At 43.1% G+C, this 21182-nt stretch overlaps 1 protein-coding gene across 5 annotated transcripts in view; it reads right to left on the bottom strand.

Annotated features, from left to right (window-relative positions):
* rbfox3a (RNA binding fox-1 homolog 3a) overlaps positions 1-21182 on the bottom strand; it is a 546865-nt gene that overhangs the window by 303923 nt on the left and 221760 nt on the right. The gene's annotated exons all lie outside the window — the stretch shown is intronic.

The following is a 21182-nucleotide window of genomic DNA, read 5'->3' as shown; positions in this document are numbered from 1 at the left end:
TCATCGAGAAGGCTTCACGTGATGTCAAACATACAAGCCTGCAGGCTACATTGGCTACTTAAACTCAAACTAAGCCGCAAAATGAAACAGAATGAGACATTCAGCAGAAGTCAAACAACCTTTGCCCCTACAGGCAATTACGGGTCCAGGCACTTAAAGCCCCACGGCTCCTCGGTTATTAGAAGAACAGGAAGAGCAGTTACCAACAGCACCACTAGCTAGGCTGTCCAAAGAAAGTACACTGAATTGATCGCATGTCCATCTTCACCTCCTCCCTCCTCACCATCTGGTCAGGTCAGTGTCTGCCCACCAGGGTATGTAAACTGCCGGGCATTGAACAAACAGTAGACTGGGTCATTGGCTGCCCCCGTCCTCCATTCATGAAACGTTGTAGAAGGAGGTTGGACAAATGCTCAGGGACAACCAAGGACTTTCATAAAATAAAAAGAAGTTGAGAACATGAAAACAGAATAACGTAAAATGGAACAAAATCCAAGCAACAACCTACAATAAACATTCAGGGAGAGAAAAAATATTTGATCCCCTGCTGATTTTGTACGTTTGCCCACTGACAAAGAAATGATCAGTCTATAATGTTAATGGTAGGTTTGTCTGAACAGTGAGAGACAGAATAACAACAAAAAAATCCAGAAAAACGCATGTCAAAGTTCTAAATTGATTTGCATTTTAATGAGTGAAATAAGTATTCAAACCCTCTGCAAAACATGACTTAGTACTTGGTGGCAAAATCCTTGTTGGTAATCAGAGGTCAGATGTTTCTTGTAGTTGGCCACCAGGTTTGCACACATTTCAGGTGGGATTTTGTCCCACTCCTCTTTGCAGATCTTCTCCAAGTCATTACGTTTTCGAGGCTGACGTTTGGCAACTTGAACCTTCAGCTCCCTCCACAGATTTTCTATGGGATTAAGGTCTGGAGACTGGCTAGGCCACTCCAGGACATTAATGTGCTTCTTCATGAGCCATTACTTTGTTGCCTTGGCTGTGTGTTTTGGGTCATTGTCATGCTGGAATACCAATCCATGACCCATTTTCAATGCCCTGGCTGAGGTAAGGAGGTTCTCACCCAAATATTGACGGTACCCCCGCCCATCGTTCCTTTGATGCAGTGAAGTTGTCCTGTCCCCTTAGCAGAAAAACAGCCCCAAAGCATCATGTTTCCACCTCCATGTTTGACGCTGGGGATGGTGTTTTTGGGGTCATAGGCAGCATTCCTCCTCCTCCAAACACGGTGAGTTGAGTTGATGCCAAAGAGCTCGAGTTTGGTCTCATCTGACCACAACACTTTCACCCAGTTCTCCTCTGAATCATTCAGATGTTCTTTGGCAAACTTCGGGTGGGCCTGTACAGGTGAACCTTTCTTGAGCAGGTGGACCTTGTGAGTGCTGCAGGATTTCAGTCCTCCATGGCATAGTGTGTAACCAATTGTTTCCTTGGGGACTATGATCCCAGATGCCTTGAGATCATTGACAAGATAGTTCTGGGCTGATTCCTCACCGTTCTCATGATCATTGCAAATCCACAAGGTGAGGTCTTGCATGGAGCCCCAGACCGAGGGAGATTGACAGTTCTTTTGTTTCATCCATTTGCAAATAATAACTGTTGTCGCCTTCTCACCAAGCTGCTTAGCCTTGGTCTTGTAGCCCATTCCAGCCTTGTGTAGGTCTACAATCCTTGGACAGCTCTTTGGTCTTGGCCATGGTGGATAGTTGGGACTCTGACTGATTGATTGCCTCTGTGGACAGGTTTCTTTTATACAGGTAACAAACTGAGATTAGGAGCACTCCCTTTAAGAGTGTTGATTTATTTTTATAATTTCTTTTTTTTCGGTCTCTCACTGATAATTTCTTTGTCAATGGGGAAACTTATTAAATCAGCAGGGGATCAAATAATTTTTCCTTCACTGTAAGGGAAGAAGGAACTTAAAAAGGGACGGTGACCAGGAACACAGGTGAGGACAGTAACAACACAGTGACCAGGAACACAGGTGAGGACAGTAACAACACTGTGACCAGGAACACAGGTGAGGACAGTAACAACACTGTGACCAGGAACACAGGTGAGGACAGTAACAACACTGTGACCAGGAACACAGGTGAGGACAGTAACAACACAGTGACCAGGAACACAGGTGAGGACAGTAACAACACTGTGACCAGGAACACAGGTGAGGACAGTAACAACACAGTGACCAGGAACACAGGTGAGGACAGTAACAACACTGTGACCAGGAACACAGGTGAGGACAGTAACAACACTGTGACCAGGAACACAGGTGAGGACAGTAACAACACTGTGACCAGGAACACAGGTGAGGACAGTAACAACAATGAACAGGTCTGAGCTCCGAACAAGGAAGTTGGTTATCAATCCAGATAAAATGTTAAAACTAGGTGAAGAAAACTCTGGTCTTCTAAAACATTTCGGCTTTGTTTGGAAGGTGTTTAGACATTATCATACACTTCAGAAAAGGAGTTCCAGAGACACACACACACACAGGTAATCCATAGTAATAATTCAGAGGGGTGATTAGGGGGTTAAGTGAAGACAACGGCTAATAACCAGAAGGAAGGAAATGATCCAGCTCTCTTTCCCAGAGTAGCAGGAAGCTAATGACAGATCTATCTGCATTTGTGTGTGTGTGTGTGTGTGTGTGTACGTGCGTCCTTGTGTGCGTAGGTTTGTGTGTGTGTGTGTGTGAGGGAATTAAACTTTTAATTAGATGTCACACAGCGGAGAGAAGAGGTAGGAACCATCCAGGTAGGAACCATCGACACCACGCTGTGTGTTTCCTCATATTCATCTGTGACACAGTCAAAACTGTCTGCTGATCAGAGACGGGCTGCAGAGGGTCACACTAAGACACACACACACACACACACACACACACACACACTAACACACATGCGCACACATCCGAGTGCACACACACACACACACACACACATACTAACACACATACACTAACACACACACACACACAGACTAACACATGCACACACAGACTAACACACACACACACACACTAACACACACACACACACACACACACACACACACACACTAACACACACACACAAACACACACACACAAACATATAGAAATGTGGATGTATGCACACACACGCACACAGTAACACACACACACACACACATCCACACACCACCTGAGAGATCACTGCAGACCTCGTAGATCATATTATGCAAATGCTGAAGAGTCGCGATGGCAACACACTGTACTACAACACAGAGAACAAAGAAAACAGGAGACAGATCAAAACCAGGATGGAAACAGAGAGATCAGAAAGAGGAAAGAAAAAGAGATCAGAAAGAGGAAAGAATAAAAGATCAGAAAGAGGAGTGAAACAGAGAGATCAGAAAGAGGAAAGAAAAAGATCAGAAAGAGGAAAGAAAAAGAGAGATCAGAAAGAGGAAAGAAAGAGATCAGAAAGAGGAAAGAAAAAGAGATCAGAAAGAGGAAAGAATTAAAGATCAGAAAGAGGAAAGAAAAAGAGATCAGAAAGAAGAGTGAAACACAGAGATCAGAAAGAGGAAAGAAAATGATCAGAAATAGGAGTGAAACAGAGAGATCAGAAAGAAGAAAGAAACAGAGAGATCAGAAAGAGGAAAGAAAAAGAGATCAGAAAGAGGAGTGAAACAGAGAGATCAGAAAGAGGAAAGAAAAAGAGATCAGAAAGAGGAGAGAAACAGAGAGATCAGGAAGAGGAAATAAAGAGATCAGAAAGAGGAAAGAAAAGGAGATCAGAAAGAGGAAAGAAAAAGAGATCAGAAAGAGGAGTGAAACAGAGAGATCAGAAAGAAGAAAGAGAGATCAGAAAGAGGAAATAAAAGAGATCAGAAAGAGGAAAAAAACAGAGATCAAAAATAGGAGAGAAAAAGACAGATCAGAAAGAGGAAAAAGAAAGACAGATCAGAAAGAGGACAGGAACAGAGTGGGTTCATTTTCTCTTTGTTTAGACCCTATACAGTGATTCAGGAATTTATCTCAGGGGCTAGGAGGAGGTGTCCTGAAGATCTCCTGGTCTCACTCCTCTCATCTAAAGATTGTTTTTACTTATTTTCCTGGTCTTTATCCTCTCATCTAAAGATTGTTTTCACTTGTTTTCCTGGTCTCTCTCCTCTTCCATCTACTATCTCTCTATTTGCTTTTCTCTTCCATCATCCCTCCATTTCTCCATTCTTTTTCATCCCTCAGTCTCTACATTGTTCCCTATTATTTCTGTAACCAGTCCAAGCCTCTCCTCTACCTTAACCTCGCTCATATCTCTCCTCTACCTTAACCTCTCTCATATCTCTCCTCTACCTTAACCTCTCTTATATCTCTCCTCTACCTTAACCTCTCTTATATCTCTCCTCTACCTTAACCTCTCTTATATCTCTCCTCTACCTTAACCTCTCTTATATCTCTCCTCTACCTTAACCTCTCTTATATCTCTCTTCACTCCTCTACCTTAACGTCTCTTATATCTCTCCTCTACCTTAACGTCTCTTATATCTCTCCTCTACCTTAACCTCTCTTATATCTCTCCTCTACCTTAACCTCTCTTATATCTCTCTTCACTCCTTTACCTTAACGTCTCTTATATCTCTCCTCTACCTTAACGTCTCTTATATCTCTCCTCTACCTTAACGTCTCTTATATCTCGCCTCTACCTTAACGTCTCTTATATCTCTCCTCTACCTTAACCTCTCTTATATCTCTCCTCTACCTTAACCTCTCTTATATCTCTCTTCACTCCTTTACCTTAACGTCTCTTATATCTCTCCTCTACCTTAACGTCTCTTATATCTCTCCTCTACCTTAACGTCTCTTATATCTCGCCTCTACCTTAACATCTTATATCTCTCCTCTACCTTAACGTCTCTTATATCTCTCCTCTACCTTAACCTCTTATATCTCTCCTCTACCTTAACCTCTCTTATATCTCTCCTCTACCTTAACGTCTCTTATATCTCTCCTCTACCTTAACGTCTCTTATATCTCTCCTCTATCTTAACGTCTCTTATATCTCTCCTCTACCTTAACGTCTCTTATATCTCTCCTCTACCTTAACGTCTCTTATATCTCTCCTCTACCTTAACCTCTCTCATATCTCTCATCTTTTCTAACTCTCCAGCTCATCTGTCTTCCTTCTATCCATCTCTCCTTCCTCTATTTCTCTTTCCACTCTCCCCTCCATCTTTTCTCCTTCATTTCTCCTCCATCTCTCCTCTCCTCCCTCTCGCTTTCCATCTCTCCTCTCCTCCCTGTCTTTCAATCAATCAATCAAATGTATTTATAAAGCCCTTTTTACAACAGCAGTTGTCACAAAGTGCTTTACAGAGACACCCGGCCTTAAACCCCAAGGAGCAAACAACAGTAGTGTTAGTCTTTCCATCTCTCCTCTCCTCCCTCTCTCCTCCCTCTGTCCTCTCCTCCCTCTCTCCTCTCCTCTCCTCCCTCTCTCCTCCCTCTCTCCTCTCCTCCGTCTCTCCTTTCGTCCCTGTCTTTCCATCTCTCCTCTCCTCCATCTCACTTTCCATCTGTCCTCTCCTCCCTCTCTCCTCTCATCTCTCCTCTCCTCCCTCTCTCCTCTCCTCCCTCTCTCCTCTCCTCCCTCTCTCCTCTCCTCCCTTTCTCCACAGCCGGAAGAGACAGACGATGGCTTTGTAAGCGGTAATGAGGATAATTAATAATTCATGGTAATAAATGCAGCGGTTAAAGTCGCTAGCTGGGATTCAATCTTATTTCAGCCTTATTTCCTCTCAACAGCTGTACTCCTGGCCTGGTAGTGATAGAGTCAGGACACACACACACAAACAAACAGACAAACACCCACGCAGAAACACAGACACACACATACACAGACACACACACACACACTGACACACACACACACACATTCACACAAAATTCAAGTTTAATAACATTATAACAGTGAACATTTCACACACACACTCAACATACACTCAACACACACACACTCAATACACACACACACACACACACTCTAAATACACTACTGCTCACATCAGGGTCAATACAGCACATATGGATGAAAGTCACCTGAAGTAAAATTTACATTTATTTAGCAGAAGCTTTTACTCCCTGTGATTTGTAGTTGTATTTGTATTTGTATTTGTAGTTGTATTTGCATTTGTAGTTGTATTTGTAGTGTAGTTGTATTTTCATATTTATCCGAGGCTCCCTTTGTTATTCAAACTCAAAACACTGGTGCTTACCAAACGACATACAGAGACAAAACACTGGTGCTTACCAAACGACATACAGAGACAAAACACTGGTGCTTACCAAACGACATACAGAGACAAAACACTGGTGCTTACCAAACGACATACAGAGACAAAACCCCATATCAAATCAGAGCTTCTTAATACATGCCATGACTTTGGACAGGACAGGACAGGACAGGGGGGGGGGGGGGGTGCAGGATTCTGTCTCTGACACAGTCCAAATGTGTGATGTAAATTCTATGTGTAAAACTATTGGAGTGAAGCATTTAGGAAAACACAAGTGAGAAAAACATGAGGACATGTAAAACCTCAGGGTTGAATCGGGGAGAAAGTAAGAAAAAGAAAGAGAGAAATACAAAGATAAAAGATAAAGAAAAGAAAGAAACATGGGGGAGTGAAAGAGAAAAAAGTAAAGACCGTTCCCGGACCTGAAAGAGGGTTAGATTCCTCAGATCACAAAACCAAGTGTTGTGCCGCCATCTGGTGGTTAAAAGAGAAACAACAACCGTACCAGGACAACTGATGCTACAGTGTGGGAGTATACAGATCAGTCAGGCACAAGAAGGCATTATATTACCCATGCTTCCTCAGACATAATGGGGAATATAGTGCAAGCCCCTACCTTCTGACCTTCTCCAATGAGTTTTCAATGCAAAACTGTGCAAATAAATGTAATACAAGCCAAAAGTTATTCTGTTGTAATGATCTAACTGAACCACTAGATGCCTCTGTTACTAAGGAAAAAATGCAACCATACAAGTTTCCTTCTCTGCCCCCCTCCTCACTCTTCTCTCAGTCTCTGTTTGTCCCTCTCTTCAATTTCAATTCAACTTGGAAACATTAGGAAACATTTGTTCACATTGGCAAAGCAAGTGAAAAATTTAAAAAATCACAAAGAAAAAAGCTAAAAGAAAAAACAAAAGTCAAAACAAAATAAAATAACTATCAAAATAAATCAAATCTACAATTTTAAGTAGATTTAAGTACACTATATGTTTAGGTTAGATTCAACTTTATTGTAATTGAACAGTACAAGTGCAGTACAACGAAATGCAGTTCGCATCTAACCAGGTCAAATAGAAGAGGAGGGCAGTAATAGGTATAGTTTGGGATGTATAGATCTGCGATGAGGGCAAAGACAGACAGTGCAAATGGAAATTCTACTATCGACCGTTCAGTGATGTAAAAATGTATAGTTACGAGTGAGAAGGAAAAGGTAAAATATATAAAGACAAGAATATGGGTTATGTTCACAATGTTGTTTATGTTCTACAGGTTGTCCTGTCCTCAAGGTGACGGGTGCAAATCCTGCTGCTATGTGTCCCTTGTGTCTCTCTCTCACTGCATATTTCTGTCTCCCTTCACATCTGTCTTTCTCCCTCTCTATCTATCCCTTTCTCTCTCTCTCCCTCTCTATCTATCCCTTTCTCTCTCTCTCCCTCTCTCTCTCTCTCCCTCTCTCTCTATCTATCCCTTTCTCTCTCTCTCCCTCTCTATCTATCCCTTTCTCTCTCTCTCCCTCTCTCTCTCTCTCCCTCTCTCTCTATCTATCCCTTTCTCTGTCTCTCCCTCTCTCCCTCTCTCTCTATCTATCCCTTTCTCTGTCTCTCCCTCTCTCTCTATCTATCCCTTTCTCTGTCTCTCCCTCTCTCTCTATCTATCCCTTTCTCTGTCTCTCCCTCTCTCTCTATCTATCCCTTTCTCTGTCTCTCCCTCTCTCTGTCTCTCCCTCTCTCTCTATCTATCCCTCTCTCTGTCTCTCCCTCTCTCTCCCTCTCTCTCCCTCTCTCTGTCTCTCACTCTCTCCCTCTCTCTCTATCTCACTCCCTCTCTCTGTCTCTCCATCTCTGTGTCTCTGTCTTTCAATTCAGTTTCAATTTAAAGGGCTTTGTTTGTTTATCATGAGGGAAAACACATGACAGGACATGAATATGGTTGAGCATGTCAACATGCTCTACTGGTTTCGTTTCCTCATGGCAACGTGTTGCAGATAGTGCGGCTTTGATTGGACATTAGTGTTTTCTGCATAAGAGACACAGAGATGATGAATGTTTGATTGGATTTTGAATGATGTGTAGGTCTTTATGATCTGAGAGGTCCTAGACAAGTCAAGAACTGCAGAGTGACAACGTCATCTGGTTAAGCATAGTTTGGATGATGTCAAGGCATTTTATCACCGTTGCTTGGCAGTGGATTGAGTTCACTTGTTAGATCTGTGCAAATTAAAAACCTTGATGAAGGACTGGAAGAGAATTCCTCTGATAACTAAGAACACACTTTCTGCTAGTTCTGCTTCCTCTTCCTCCCTGTATCTTCTCCTCACCTCATTCTCTTCTTCTCTTTCTCTTCCTCTCATCATCATCTCCACTCTTCATTCTCTTCTTCTTCTTCCTCCCCTCATCATCTCCACTCTTCATTCTCTTCTTCTTCTTCCTCCCCTCATCATCTCCACTCTTCATTCTCTTCTTCCACTTCCTCCCCTCATCTTCTCCACTCTTCATTCTCTTTCTTTTCCACCATCCAACCTATTCTAACCTCCTTTCTATTCTCACCTCTTCTTCTTCTTCTTTTGTCCTCTTCCTCTTCTTCAGTCCTCTTCAACATATGAACTCTTCCTTCCATGGCCTCCTTCCTTCCTTCCACACACACACACACACACACACACACACACACATGCACTACAAACTGAAACCTGGCCTCAAAACCTCCCTGAACACAATCCTAACGAGATGAATGATAATCAGCTCTAAACGTCCTGATGACGAGATGAACCAATATTTGTGCTCCAGGTGTGGACATAGACTGAAGAAGATTGGTTTGCTTGGAGAGGATCTGTGTGACTTCAGGCTTTACAAAGAAAGACAAAGAGATAGAGAGAATGAGAGAGGGAAGGAAAGAAAGCAAAGGAAGGAGAGAGATGGACTGAGAGGAATTAAAATTGAAATGCGTAAAGGAGAGATAGTGAGAGAACTGAAGGACGTGATAATGGAGGATGTTAAGCACCATGGATCAGAGAAAATCACCACAGAAACACAGAGAAGACAGAACTGAGAGAGGGAAGGAGGTGTGGAGGGGGGAGGGAGGTGTGGAGGGGGGAGGGAGGTGTGGAGGGGGGAGGGAGGTGTGGAAAGGGGGAGGGAGGTGTGGAGGGGGGAGGGAGGTGTGGAAAGGGGGAGGGAGGTGTGGAAAGATGGAGGGAGGTGTGGAGGGGGGAGGGAGGTGTGGAAAGAGGGAGGGAGGTGTGGAGGGGGGAGGGAGGTCTGGAGGGGGGAGGGAGGTATGGAAGGAGGGATGGAGGTGTGGAGAGAGGGAGGAAGGTGTGGAGGGGGGAGGGAGGTATGGAGGGAGGTGTGGAGAGAGTGAGGGAGGTGTGGAGAGAGTGAGGGAGGTATGGAGGGAGTGAGGGAGGTGTGGAGAGAGTGAGGGAGGTATGGAGGGAGTGAGGGAGGTGTGGAGGGAGGGAAAGAAGGAGAAGAGTAAAGTTTGCCAATTAATAATGAAATGACTTTGTAGAAAGGGCTAGTAAGCGATGATGCAGTGCTGAGACTAGACTACAGTCTCTCCATGAAGGATGTTATCACTTCCACAGCTAAAGCTCTCAACTCAAACAGCAACCCAATCAACTGAACACACAGAGACGCTAGCAACGCGCACACACACACACAGAGACACAAACACACACACAGAGACACAAACACACACACACTCCAGGGCTAATCTCTTCTCTCTCTCCATCTCTCAATACTCTGTCCTCTGTAGCTAACTCTCTTTAATTTAACCCGTCTGACAACTCTCTCTCCACCAGTCTGTCCTCTCTCCTGCTCCCCCCTTTCTGTCTTCCCCTCTGTTTCCCCCTCTCCCTCTCTTTCTAATTTTGTTTGTCTTTCTTGTTCTGTTTGTCTCTCGCTCTATCTTCCCTCTGTCTTTCGTTTCCCTCCTCTCTAGCTCTCTCAGTCTGTCACTCTCGCCCTGTCAATTCTATCCCACACTTTATATCACACTTTCTATAAAAAAAATCCATTGCGCTTTATGATAAATGTATTTCCATTGCTAAAACAAGAAAATGTATTCTAAGTATTATCCCCCTAAAATGTAATAGGCTTATTTTATTGGTCAATATAAAGTAAAAGGTAGAAAGAGGGAGTAGGAGAGACAAAGGAGACAAGGGAAAGAGAGACAGGAGGAATGAGGGAAACAGAGACAGGGGAATGAGGGAAACAGAGACAGGGGAATGAGGGAAACAGACAGGGGGAATGAGGGAAACAGACAGGGGGAATGAGGGAAACAGAGACAGGGGGAATGAGGGAAACAGACACAGGGAGAATGAGGGAAACAGAGACGAGGGAATGAGGGAAACAGACAGGGGGAATGAGGGAAACAGACAGGGGGAATGAGGGAAACAGACAGGGGAATGAGGGAAACAGAGACAGGGGGAATGGGGGAAACAGACAGGGGGAATGAGGGAAACAGACACAGGGAGAATGAGGGAAACAGAGTCAGGGGTAATGAGGGAAACAGAGACAGGGGGAATGAAGGAAACAGAGACAGGGGGAATGAGGGAAACCGAAACAGGGGGAATGAGGGAAACAGACACAGGGAGAATGAGGGAAACAGAGACGAGGGAATGAGGGAAACAGACAGGGGGAATGAGGGAAACAGACACAGGGGGAATGAGGGAAACAGACACAGGGGAATGAGGGAAACAGACAGGGGGAATGAGGGAAACAGAGATGAGGGAATGAGGGAAACAGAGACAGGGGGAATGAGGGAAACCGAAACAGGGGGAATGAGGGAAACAGACACAGGGAGAATGAGGGAAACAGAGACGAGGGAATGAGGGAAACAGACAGGGGGAATGAGGGAAACAGACACAGGGGGAATGAGGGAAACAGACACAGGGGAATGAGGGAAACAGACAGGGGGAATGAGGGAAACAGACACAGGGGGAATGAGGGAAACAGAGACGAGGGAATGAGGGAAACAGAGATGAGGGAAACAGAGACAGGGGGCATGAGTGAAACAGAGCGTGAGTAACACACAAGTAAGGGTTACTAAAAGGTTATGTATCTCTCCCTGTAGGGGAACACTGTTTGATTCTGGGTAAAACCCTGTTTGGTTCCAGGTGGAAATGTTCAGCGCTATATAGAATGCAGCATAAAAGGGTTCTCCGCGAATAAAAGAGTTTACCCACAGGGATGTTGAGGTACACTTTTAGGCTGAGAAAATAATAAATAGAAAAGTGATATAGAACTAACATAGAAGGTGACTGACAAGCAAGGTCATTAAACTTTTGCTGACTAGCAACCTTGCCAGATTTAAATCCTGCAGATCTTTACATTACAGCCTGAATATTAATGAGGCTGAATCTGATTCCTTAGGGGGAGAAAGGTTCCAAAACTTCCAAAATTATTCTTCATCTTTCTCCAATGATGGCCATTCTTCTTCACAGGTAAACTCTTATTGGTTGGAATGTAACGAATGTTTGGTTCCATGTAGATTTCTCTGTACAAATGGTTCTATACGGACCCTAATCAAAAATGTTCACTGCCAATCAAAAAGGGTCCTACCTGGAACCCAAAACAGATTACTAAATACGTGAATCCACTAGGTGAGCAAAAAAAAAATACAGTCTTTAAGGAGTAGATCTGACCAGAGCACAACTATCCACAAGTAACTAGATAGAATCAGACCAGAACTAATCACATCTGACCACAACTAGCCAGAACTAAGTATAACTAACCAGACCTGTTTCTGTTTTGTGTAGTGTGGTGTGGTGGGGTTTCTTATTACATTTACCATTAAAACAAGAAATACACTTGCTCCACAAACAATGAGTTTCAGAAGCTGTACTGTAAATTCCTGGACTACAAATAAATTCCTTGATATTTTTACAAGTTCTCTCATCAACGACAGAATAAATAAATCCGCAAACAATCAAATCGAGGATCTAAACTCAACACTGCAAAATACTTTAGATAAGGTTGGACCACTAAAAAAGAAAGAAATACGCAATAAGAAACTTGCTCTCTGGTACACAGACAATACTAGAGCACTCAAGCAAGCCTCCAAAAAATTTGAGCGAAAGTGGCGCTCCACCAAGTTGGAAATATTTAGACTAGCCTGGTTAGACAGTACACTAAAATACCGAAAACCACATCAGCACGATCAGCTTATTTCACCAACCTGATAGAGCTGAACAAAAACAATTAAAAATGTATCTTCGATACAGTTGCAAAGTTAACAAAAAAGCAATGCTCAACAAGTGAAGTGGGTCTTCACATTAGCTGTAAAAAATCTTAGAATGTGTTTCCAAACATCTGAATGCCTTCCTGAAGACAAATAACATTTATGAAATGCTCCAGTCTGGTTTCAGGTTCTATCATAGCACTGAGACTGCACTTGTGAAGGTAACAAATGACCTTCTAATGATCTCAGACAAAGGTTCCGCATCCGTCCTGTTGCTTCTTGATCTTAGTGCTGCTTTTGACACTATTGATCACTCCCTTCTCTTAGAGAGACTGGAAACCCATATTGGGCTACGTGGACAGGTTCTAGCCGGGTTTAAATCTTATTTATCTGAAAGATATCAATTCGTATGTGTGGATGGCAAATCCTCTGACAAATCAAAGGTATGTTTTGGTGTTCCTCAAGGCTTGGTTCTGGGCCCATTATTGTTCACAATGTCAATTTTAGCTGCTATACTGATGACACACAGTTATATATTTCAAGGAATCATTGAAAAGCCCCAACATTAGCTATTTTGGAAGCATGTGTTTCAGATATTAGGAAGTGGATGAGAGAGAACATCTTGCTTAAAAAAACAAAAAAAAACCAGAAATGCTCGTTTTAGGACCCAAGAAACAAAGAGCGTTGTTAGCAGATCTCACTGTGAACCTCAACGGCTGCAAGCTCGTTACCCAAAAAAACCTTGGCGTTACCCTTGACCCTGACCTTTCCTTTGATGAACCTATAAAACATTTCTCAAGAGTTGCTTATTTAGATCTTAGAAACATTGCAAAAATCTGAAACTTTCTATCAAAAACTGATGCAGAAAAACAAATCCATCCAATGCCATTTGGGGGCGGAGTCACTGGCTTGTTGTTGTCTCTCTGTTGCGCAACTGTGCAATTGGGCTGTGCTCTGCTGGCAATACTCTGCCCTCTTTCAGGGTGGTTGCGGTTGGTGGGGGTTCCTTTGGTTGATGCTTGGCAATGTGGGTGGATTGATTTCCTGCCAGTTGGGCCCTGTCCGGGGCCTCCCCCAGATAGGGCCACAGTGTCACTGGACCCCCTTGTCTCAGACCCAAGATCTTACACTGCTATATTATTGTGCTTGGGGAGTAGGGTCAGTTCTCCTTCTCCACTATAAATCCCTGTACATCTAAGGAATGCATTTTCAGAATGTTCCCTGTTTCCTGCTGTTTAAAACTTAGGAGGACATGAGGTCTCGGCCCACACCTGAGGAGTACCAGGCTTGAAAGACCTGTTGCTGTCCCTGTCTAAAGTCCTCCCGATTGTGTTGCAGATCAAGACGATACCTGACGATTTCAGCTACCACTGTGCTGACTCCTCCCCCCTCCCCTGTGTTGTCCCTGTCCTTGTCAATCTGGTCATGGTTCTGACCTGGACTAAATTTAAATAGACTCTAGACTCAGCCCACATGCATTTATTAATTATTACAATTTGTACTTTTAATATGTTCACCCGGCACAGCCAGAAGAGGACTGGCCACCTCTCTGAGCCTGGGTCCTCTTTAGGTTTCTTCCTAAATTTCAGCCTTCTTAGGGCCAAATTTCAGCCTTTTTCCTAGCCAAATTCAACACTACTGTTGTTTGCTCCTTGAGGTTTCAGGCTGGGTGTTTTGTGACAGCTGCTGACATAAAAAGGGCTTTATAAATAAATTTGATTGATTGATTGGTTTGCACACAACTACTGACCTCCATGTGTTAGAGGGACCCTCTGTGCCATAACCGTCCATCCCAGCCAACTTCCAACTCTTTTAGCTGAAGTCTGCCAACTGAGCCCAGGGAGGGAGCTGGTCAGTCAGGGCCCTGCTCTCTCCCTATCTCACCAGAAGACTAACTCCCATCTCACACAAACAAGCTACAGCTACAGGCACACACACTCAGGGCAGGGGTAGTTCTGGCAGTTGACTCGGGACAGGAAAGGTCCAGAAGGAGCGTGGGTTTATGACATCTGTCACAACACCGGCCTAGACAGGCCCAACCACTCCCGCTGGACATAGCCTGGCCAATCAATTCAGAGCAGAGTCTTATTAACAATGATGGAATGAAGTAAAAACACCTCACGTACACACACACACACACACACACACACACACACACACAGACATTGGCCCTCATTCACAAAACCTTCTCAGAAAAGATCTGAGACAATCATGGGAAGAGACCTACGATCATTTCCAAGTGTGATACAAGAAACTGTCGCACATGGTCGAAAAGAGTGGCGATGTAATCGCAGGTCATCGCAGAACACATGAACAACAGAAATAAGAGATAGAAAATGTAGAATGAAGTGAAATAAATAAATAATATATTAATAAGGTAGTGATACCATATTTAATATTGTGGTACATTTGTGTTATATTCCTCGTTATCTTATTTTATATTACCTATTATTATAATTATAATTGTGGTTGTTTTACTGCTTATTTTTTTAGGCTGTTATGATTGTTGTTTTTTTTCGCGATAATAAAGGTCTTATTGCGAATTAAGCATTATCTTATTTCTGACACTGGTTTACATGGTCTCTGATCAGATGTGAGATTGATCGTACACTGTTTGAAATGATCGTACGGTTTTAAGGTGACATTAGAATGAATGCATGGAGTCACTGTGACATTATATCTGTTACACTACAGACAAATACATGCTACCTTTACAATACAAACAAACACATTGTACCTAGTATAATACAAACCAACACATTCTACCTGTTACAATACAAACCGACACATTCTACCTGTTACAATACAAACCGACACATTCTACCTATTACAATACAAACCAACACATTCAACCTGTCACAATAGTAACCAACACATTCTACCTTTTACAAACTGTTACAAACTTCTCAAACACTCCATCAAACCCCCATCCACCAAGACCAGCCACTTCCCAAACACTAAAGAAACCCCCATCCACCAAGCCCAGCCACTTCCCAAACACTCCTTCAAACCCCCATCCACCAAGCGCAGCCACTTACCAAACATTCCATCAAACCCCCATCTACCAAGCCCAGCCACCTCCCAAACACTCCATCTAACCCCCATCCACCAAGCCCAGCCACTTGCCAAAAAATTAACAAACCCCCATCCAACAAGCCCAGCCACTTCCCAGACACTCCATCAAACCCCCATCCACCAAGCCCAGCCACTTCCCAAACACTCCATCAAACCCCCATCCACCAAGCCCAGCCACTTCCCAAACACTCCATCAAACCCCCATCCACCAAGCCCAGCCACTTCCCAAACACTCCATCAAACCCCCATCCACCAAGCCCAGCCACTTCCCAAACACTCCATCAAACCCCCATCCACCAAGCCCAGCCACTTCCCAAACACTCCATCAAACCCCCATCCACCAAGCCCAGCCACTTCCCAAACACTCCATCAAACCCCCATCCACCAGGCCCAGCCACTTCCCAAAACCCAGATCTATGTACCTATCTGTAATATCTCTCTACACTGGCCTGAACGAAGACGTTTAGCTAACCTGGAACGTGTCATTTTGAAGTCAGTGTATTGTGATGGCTGGGGTGTGGAGCTCTACCCCGGAGGCCCGGCTCTCCGCTGCTCTAAATCAAAACGTTTAGCCGAGCACTCTGCCAGGCACAGGGTCAGGATCATTGTATTGCCTCCCTCTTTATCCACACACACGAACGCATGCACACATGCACACACACACACAGACACTATCCAGTATACACATACAAAGATATACACACAAACATACTTTTACACACACATACGGAGGTTGTCCACCGCTTTTTCTTTGATTTATATTTGAAGAAATATTAGATTTTCTCAGCCAGGCTAAATCCCTCCCCTGGGCTTGAAGATAGGCAGGGAAAGCCGTGCCAGGCGTGGAGGACAGCGGCTGGGCAAATAAGAGCTGAATCGCTAAAACTCCTTCACTCTCTTTATTCATGAATAGAGAGATGGACAGAGACACAGAGAGAGATACAGAGAGAAACACAGGGATGGGGAACAGAGTTAGAGAGGTAGAGAAAGAGAGACAGAGGTGAAGGGGGAACAGAGTTAGAGAGGGAGAGAGAGAAATCTTCAGGATTTTCGAAGGTCGCCACACGAAGAAGAAATGTGCAACATAAATCCCAGTAGCTTTATCCCACTGAATACCAATGGTGACTATTACTGTGTTGGCCTCTTCAGGACTGACAGAGGAGAGGAGAGGGGAGGAGGGGGGAGGAGAGTGGAGGAGAGGAGAGGGGAGGAGAGTGGAGGAGAGGAGAGGGGAGGAGAGTGGAGGAGAGTGGAGGAGAGGGGAGGAGAGTGGAGGAGAGGAGAGAGGAGAGGAGAGGCGAGGGGAGGAGAGGGGAGGTGAAGCAAAAGAGGACCGCAGAGAGAGAATGAAATAGAGAACAACACAGTGAGGAGAAAGAGAGAGAAGAGGAGAAACAGAGGGAAGAAATGAAAGAAGGAGACAGGGAAATATAGACAGAGGAGAATAAATACAGAAGGGATAAGAGAGAAGACAGGGGAGAGGATAGAAGTGAGGGGGGAGGAGAAAGAGGACAGGAAAATAAATGAAAGTCAGAGAATAGAGATGAGGGTGAGGAGAGGTAGAAGGAGATGAGTGAGACGGGAGGAGAGAGAAGAGGAGGTGGGAGGAGGGTGGAAGGGGAGTAGTATGTACTAAAACATCTGTCAACAGTTATAAGGGAAGGTAAATGGGAACAAACTCAACAGCAGTAAAATGATGTTTATGTAGTGTATATACTGTATACATATACATACATACACACACCAATCAGCCACAACATCATGACCACCTGCCTATATATATATTCCATTGGTCCGTGGTCCAGTTCTGATGCTCACATGCCCATTGTAGGCTTTTTTGTCAGTGCACAGGGGTCAGCATGGGCACCCTGACTGGTCTGCGACTACGCAGCCCCATACGCAACAAACTGCAAAGCATTGCGTGTCCTGACACTATTCTATCAGTACCAGTATTTACATTTACAGCAATTTGAGTTACAGTAGCTCGTCTATTGGATTGGACCAAACAGGCAAGCCTACGCTCCCCAACGTGCATCAGTGAGCCTTGGCCGCTCATGACCCTGTCACCGGTTCACAGATTTTCCTTCCTTGGACAACTTTTGATAGATACTTTTGATATCTACTGACCACTGCAGGACCATTGCAAGAACACCCCAAAAGGGCTGACGTTTTGGAGATGCTCTGACCCAGTCGTCTAGCAATCACAATTTGGCCCTTGTCAAAGTCGTTCAGATCCTTATGCTGGCCCATTATTCCTGCTTCTAACACATCAACACATCAACTTTGAGGACAGCCATAGACACGTGAAAAGAGAAATGTTTTTAACCTGGATTTAAAAATGGATACATTTGGGGCACGTCTAAGATCTTCTGGTAGTTTATTACAGTTGTGTGCAGCATAAGTGCTAAACGCAGCTTCTCCATGTTTAGTTTGGACTCTGGGCTCTACTAGCTGACCTGTGTTCATGGATCTAAGAGCCCTGCTTGGTTTATATTCTTCAAACATCTCAGAAATTTATTCGGGGCTGAAACCATTCAGTGATTCATAGACTAAAAGCAACCCTTTAAAATCTATTCTGTAACTGACTGGAAGCCTGTGCAAAGATTTGAAAACCGGAGTGATGTGCTCTGTTCTCTTTGTCCTGGTTAACATTCTAGCAGCAGCATTCTGAATGAGCTGCAGCTGTTTTACAATCTTTTTGGGGAGTCCAATTAAGAGACCATTACAGTAGTCCAACCTACTAGAGATAAAAGCATGGATGAGCTTCTCTTGGTCTTTTTAGGACACCAAGTCCTTGATTCTGGCTATATTTTTAAGATGATAGAATGCTGTTTTGGTGACCGCTTTGATATGACTGTTAAATGTGAGGTCTGAGTCTATCAAAACACCAAGATTACTTACTTGGGCCAGATAATCCAGCTCTTTACTAATACTAGTTATTTTATTGTTGTGGCCAAACACAATAATCTCTGTTTTATCTTGGTTTAATTGTAGACAATTTTGGTTATTCCAGGAATTTATGTGCTGTATACAGTGAGTCTATTGAGCTGTTGTCATACGGTTCGAGAGCCATATATATTTGAGTATCATCGGCATAGCTGTTGTAGTTAATGTTGTTGTTCTGTAGAATCTGGCAAGAGGTAGCATATAGAGATTGAACAAAAGCGGTCCAAGAACTGATCCCTGGGGAACTCCGCATAGCCACCCTATCAGATTCATGATTACCAATGGTGACAAAGTAACTCCGGCCATCTAGATAAGATCTGAACCAATTGAGGACTGTCCCGGAGAGCCCTTCCCAATATTCCAGCTTGTCTAAAAGCGTTCTAAGATCTACAGTGTCAAATGATGCAGAGATCTAATCAATTTTTTTTCTGAATCAGTATTCAGCCGTATATCATTTAAAACTACATGAAAAAATTTATGTAAATTATAATATGTTATGCAATAAATTAAAACATGTATTTAAAAATGCAGTTAACAACATCAATAAGACTAGATATACATTTACTCAGGAAACATTCAGATTCAGAAATGCTATAACAGCAGCAAATAACCTAATGCATGGGACTGTGAAGTCGTTAATATTTTATAACAAGTGATTCGTTTCTAATTATTGTAACAAGGCTTTTCCATAAATGTTCCATTAATTACAACGATAAACGTTGTCAAAAAATTTGTATTGTCTCCAATGATTTAGTGGAGAGATATGTATGAATTTCCTTACATTAGCAAACGTCTTTGAGTCAATGTTTTCTGGCCACAACAAAAAAATACAAAATGTATTAGACAATCTAGCCAGCAATTTTTTTTTATATACAGTCCTTAAAAAACATGTTTTCCAAACAAAACTACACTTCATATATAGACTAACAGAGTTACGTTACAGTCTGTATTACATACAAACTTTATTCCAGTTTGTGAATAAAAAAATATCCTTAGAAGGATGCTTAATAGGAATACATTATATAAAATGAATGAACAAAAACCAAACAAAATCTGGCTAGCGTATCCATAGATGCAAGATCTCAACCAAACTATAAAGAATCATTAGGCAATGTCCATATTATTATGATAATTTATTCTTGTTTAGAAAAATCAGAGAGTAGACGTGAAGGCCTACATAGCCTGTTGACTATCAGGCCCGCAGCCCAGAAAACCCTTTCAGTTGGTACAGATGATCCCGGGATGCACAGGTATGCTTTCGCTAGGCATGATCATGTCCTTTATTTGGCCATTAGCCAGATGTGTTTAGTCTATAAGAAATAACCCGTCATTACTGCCACCAAGAGGGTCAATCGGTACTGTAGATTTTTTTATTTTTTATTAACCATCCAAGAAGTCGAAAATTCTACTATTTATTCTCACCCATAATACAGCTGTGGTCAAACATTTGCATACCCTTGGATAATTGGAGATATATGTACCATTTGTAAAGAAAACTTGAGTGAGCAGGCAAAACACATCTTTAATTTCATATTGGATTCACATTCAACTACAGGTCATAACAGAATGGCAGAATAATAAAAGAAAACATGGCAACAAAGGGAAAAATTATATAACCCCTGTTCAAAAGTCTGCATTCCCTTAGTTCTTAATATTGTGTATTGTCCCCTTTTGCATCAACAGTGTGCAGTCTTTTGTAATAGTTGTCTATGAGGCCCCGAATTCTTGCAGGTGGTGCAGCTGCCCATTGGACTTGGTAAAATGCCTCCAGGTCATGCAAAATCTTGCATGAACCACACGTTTGAGATCCCCCCAGAGTGACTCGATGATATTAAGGTCAGGAGTCTGTGATGGCCACTCCAGAACCTGCTGTAACCAATGGAGGGTCAACTTGGCCTTGTGCTTAGGGTCATTGTCATGCTGAAAAGTCCAAGAGTGTCCCATGCGCACTTGCGTGAAGAAGAATGGAAATTGTCTGCCAGTATTTTCTGATAACATGCTGCATTCATCTTGCCATCAATTTTCACAAGATTCCCTGTGCCTTTAGAGCTCACACCCCCCCCAAAACATCAGTGAGACACCACCATGCTTCACAGTGGGGATGGTATTTTGTTCACTATAGGCCTTGTTGACCCCTCTCCAAACATTGCGCTTATAGTTGTGACCATAAAGCTCTATTTTAGTCTTGTCACTCCAAATGAGTGTGCCGGAAGCTGTGAGGCGTGTCAAGGTGTTGTCAGGCATTTTGTAAACAGGCTTTTTTCTGGCATTGGCGCAGCAAATGATTCTTTCTGGCAACTCGACAATGCAGCTCATTTTTGTTCAAAAATCATCATATTGTACTCCTTGAAACAATCACACCATCTTTTTCCAGAGCAGCCAGTATTTCTCCTTAGGTTACCTGTGGGTTTTTCTTTGTATCCCGAAAAATTATTCTGGCAGTTTTGGCTGAAATCATTCTTGGTCAACCTGACCTTGACTTGTTATCAAGAGATCCCTGAATTTTCCACTTCTGATTAAGTTATTGAAAAGTACTGACTGGCATTTTTAAGGCTTTGGATGTATTTCTTAATACTTTTCCATCTTTATAAAGTTCCATTACCTTGTTACGCAGGTTTTTTGGCATTTATTTTCTGCTCCCCATGGCTCAGTATTCTAACCTGCTCAGTGCATCCAGGTGAGAGCTAAAAAACGAATTTACT

This window comes from Esox lucius, chromosome 6 (genome assembly GCF_011004845.1).
Source record: "Esox lucius isolate fEsoLuc1 chromosome 6, fEsoLuc1.pri, whole genome shotgun sequence".
Taxonomy (NCBI): domain Eukaryota; kingdom Metazoa; phylum Chordata; class Actinopteri; order Esociformes; family Esocidae; genus Esox; species Esox lucius.
The sequence above is the reverse complement of the archived record's forward strand: the minus strand, read 5'-3'. Positions and strand labels throughout refer to the sequence as shown.